Below are 4,838 nucleotides of genomic sequence, written 5' to 3' on the forward strand. Positions count from 1 at the left end.
CAGGATCGTTGGTACACAGGTACCCTCTCAGGCGCTGCGAAGATGGAGTTTTACGTTTTAACTTTTGTTGTACTTTTAATGTATTTTAAGTAATGTTTTGAACACATTGTAAATATTATATTATCAATACGATGGTTGTTGTTACTTTGGTTACTATGATGCATGTGTTGTGATACTTAACATGAAGTCATCCACCCCCGGACGTTTCCGCCGTTCCGGTTTGGGGGTGTGACAAACATGTTAATGTCAGTTTTCTGTTTGGAATATACCTTGGATTTCTTTTTGGAATATCCCACATTCGCTTTGTTTGGATTTTTAAATAATTATATGTTGTGTGTTTGAAATCTTAGATTAATCCTATTTCTTAATTAATATTCTCTTTTTATAGGATCTCTGAGACCAAAAAATACATGGATTTCACTAATCCAGGAACTCAAGCACAAAAAAGGGCCTTTTATGTTTGGAATCTGCCAAGTATGGTTTAGAGCCTCGGTAAAAACTCTAATTGAGTTCAGTTTTTACTGATTTTGCTTTTTTAATGCTTTGAGTTGTTGAATTGTTAATCACTTTGATATTTTTGCTAATTGTTGTTATGGGTTTTAATGGAGTATATTTCAATGTGTTTATTATGGTTGCTAAAGGTTTCATTCTAATTTTTCTGATTTTTGTTGTATTATTTTATTTAAGTTTTACTATCTTGAGTTGATTGGGTTTGTATAGACAGGGTCAAATACATGGAAACAGTAGTGATTCTCTTGGAATGTCCAAAATGATGCTAAGGGATGTAAAATTCAGTTAAATAATGATTTCCACTTTAATTTACTAATGCAACTACATTGTTTTAGAAAAGGTGATTTCATTTGCTTGTGATCTAAAGTAAAAGGTTCACAATAATGAGATATGATTCACAAGACCTATTGTGTGGAAAACTAAAGGTAAAAGATGTTTTTTGTTTTTTGTTTTTTGTTTTTTGTTTTTTTTTTACTTTTGTGGACTGCGGTTAAACATCCAGCTATGAGTTCAAAACCAAACCATCCACATCTCTTAATCCTTTTTATTTTGGCCACTTTAACAAATATCAACCCTGGGGTCGAATCCAATGTGAAAACAGATTCCCAACAATGACATTCATTTAATCCTTATTTATTTTGCAACAAAATGTTGCAAATTTCTTTCTTGTGTCTACTTCTTTAAATCATAATAACAATGAACTTTTGATTTCTTTGACATGTTTTATTTATCGAGAAGTTATAGAAGCATGATGTTGATTTCTTTTTACTGATTGTGGTTTTAAACTCATAATCTACAAACTTAATCTTGTGGGAGTGTGTCTGTGTTCGGCTGTGTGATTATATGTGTGAATTGCATTTTTTTTAATTATTTTTTTGTTTTGTGGAAATGGAAGTTCAAAGAAAGTGGAATAAATGTATATTTGCAAACGAAGAAAGTGGCATGGAGCATATGGAAATTATCAGTTTTGGGTAAAGCCATAGGTATTTGATCTTTTAGTTCTTACGTTTGCAAGTTAGAATGGCCATATGTAAATTGATGGTATGCAAATATGCAAATATGATAAAAAAAAATTATCTTTTCGCAGGTTGATAGTTTATTGACGAAAAAGATATAATGTCCAACAAAAGTATGTACAGTGTAAATGTTATACTTTTTTGGAATGTATTTATATATTAAAATTATAGAATGAGTCAGAATTAGTTGTACCTTAAGATTACTTCTATTCCTTTTTAGGCCTCTTTCTTTTTTTTTTTTTAAATTAAATGATTAGTAGCCAACTATCAAACAACCTATCACTAGAAACAAATATTATGAAACATCTTTCCTAGAATTAAATTCAAAAAACTTACTTTTGTTATGAGTAAATGTCAAAATCATATTCACATTTTGAAATTTTTCTATAACCAAAATTTACTAACGGTTTAGGGTTCCTAACGTTTTAAAAAAAAAATTCTTGAGTTTTACTTTTTTAATATGTAAAGGTAAATATACAAAACAAAAATGATATTGTTGGATTAGTGTCTAAGCCCGTAACTATATTTGGTATGTACTTGACCCGATTGTGCATGGTCCTTTTGGGTTGCCTTCACCGAAGCAACTGGACAGGATGATTTATGGAGAGAGAGAGGTTATTATGGTTTATTAATATATTATATGAATAATATATTAAAAGAGAAATCATATAGTTTAATTAATATTGGTCAAGAATTATGTAACATCCCGTTCTTTTCTACTTGTAAAGCCAACCCTAGTCAATCAAAGTCAAACTTGGGTCAACTAAAGTCCTCTTTATTGTTTGGATTTTTATTAAGGTTAGAATAATAACATTTCCATGTTAAAACCCTAGGAATATTAAGGGTTTAAGAAAGAAATAAGTTGGAACTTCGCAATATCTTTTCTTCTTTCTTCTCTTCGGACCGTACACTTCGGGCCGCAAAAGGGTCACGGCCGTGAACTCCTCGGACCGTGAACCCTCGCAGTCGTGATCAACTTCGGGGCGTAATCTATGAACCGCCTTCGGACCGTGTACGAGGTTCACGGCCGTGAACCGTTCGGACCGTGAACCCTCGCATATATATAGATTTCATCCAACTTTTAGTTCATTTCTACACTTTCAAACACAATTCTAACCTTTTTCTCTCAAGTATCATCAGCCAAGAACAATCTCTCTCCTCAAGAACATGCTAAATTCATCATTTCTCATCATATTCAAGTGATAATCACTAGTTCTTCATAAGATCTAACAGGTATCATTTCTTGATCTTGTTATCACTTCAAGAACATCCATCAATCTTCATATACTAGGCTAAAATCCGTTAATTTCACTAGTTTTCGCGAAGAACATGAAGAACACGCGAAGAACACGAAGAACACCCATCTGAAAACCTTTGAATCTTCTTATAAACTTGCTTAGAATCATCAAGTGTTCTTCATTCATCAAGAACTCAGGGCCGTGAACACCTTATGGGTCATGAAACCTTCATGTTCTTGGGCCGTGAACACCCCTCCTGGCTGTGAACTCAATACAGCCTCCAATTTAGCTTCTAACACACATATTTGTAAGTTATACTTACAAATTAGTCTAATTTCCAATCAATCCAATGATTATATTAGCTAATTGGTAGCATATATACTATACAAATTGCTATATAGGACTTGTTTTACTACGGGATTTCACTTGTGGAAATAAACATCCTATATCAAGTCATTAATCGAATCACCCTTTAAAAGGTGAGTTCATACCCCCGTATTTTCATAGTTTTTACAGTTTTAAGGGGGGGGGGGGGGGAATACAAGTCTAACACAAGGATTTTGTGTTACAAATAAATGGTTTCAAAATATCTCACAAAATGGATTTCAATTATTTTCAAATCAAATGGTTTCAAATTGTGTTAAAATGACATCAAGTCAACAAAAGTATTTCAAAATGTTAAACTCTTTAAAATATTTTATAAACTTATATTTTTCCCCAAAAATGATATATATATATATATATATATATATATATATATATATATATATATATATATATATATATAAGATTTAAAGGGCTTAGGACTGATAACTCACCTTATTCCCTTTTCCTTGTTTGGATGTGGGCTTGAAGTATCGGTTATTTGTCTGAATGTCATTTAAATTTTAGTTATATATATTTGTATATGTATATAAATATAAAGGTTATTTCATTCAGTTTCAATACCCTTTTTAACATGTTGAGCAAGGGGTTGCATTCATGAATAGTTAGTATCAATACAGGAAGTACATATAAATTATAATAGGTATAATTTATGATTCAAGAACACTAACGCAAGAGTCAAGTGTACAAGAGTACATTATTTTACAAGAATAAGGGTTTGATTCAAAACTAAACAAGAGTATACAACTTATAAATACATTCCAAGTATACTAAACAAGGAACATACTATCAATCATTTATTTCAGAATGATTGGGTTTTTATTACTATTATACATGTAACGTCTATATGCTTTTTATGAGACAATAGATTCAGGTTGTTTAATTCACTTAAACAACATAGTTAAAGTCCTGATATTATAACCAGAGCTCCATTCGGGGATCGAAACAAGTGTGTATAGATCTATATTGGGATTGACAACCCCGCACTCGGGATGCTAGCTACAGTCGGGCATACTCGCCTATAAGTGACAATTGTTATAAACAGTTTTGACGCCTTCAAAGTGTTTGTTTCAGGCCATCTAGTCATAGTATGATTATAATAACTCATTAAAAAGATATTAACAATACGTTAGTGTATAATTAACTAAACATAAGTACATTTTCAAAGTACTAGTTCACAAGATACAATTTACAGTATTACATTACAGTTTACAATAACAGCTGGTGGAACCAGGCACACTCCCAGTTACAGGTTTTACAAAAGGAATACAAATACAGAACATTGGTTTACAAACACAACGGTTTTATGAGATTAAAACTACTTTTCATATACAGCAGAAAATATAGGATTTTCTGGAACAGTTTATATATTCATAGAACAGAAAATATACTTTCAAACATAAATACCTATGCACTCACTCAACTTTATGTTGATACTCTCTTTTCAAATTACTTGTATTCTCAGGGAATCAGTAGACAGGTACTCCCCGAGCTTTTGAGAAGATGGAGTCGTTTTGAGTCATGTCTTCTGTATTTAGTTATAACTATTTTGGTGTCAACATACAGTGATTGAGCTCATGTAAAAACTTATACTTATTAATGCAATGGTTGTTTGTACTTTGATTACTATAATGCATGTGTTGTGATACTACAAATGAAATCATCCACCCCCGGATGTTTCCGCCGTCTG

This window comes from Lactuca virosa, chromosome 3 (assembly GCF_052849685.1).
Source record: "Lactuca virosa cultivar CGN04683 chromosome 3, Lactuca_virosa_CGN04683_v6, whole genome shotgun sequence".
NCBI lineage: Eukaryota > Viridiplantae > Streptophyta > Magnoliopsida > Asterales > Asteraceae > Lactuca > Lactuca virosa.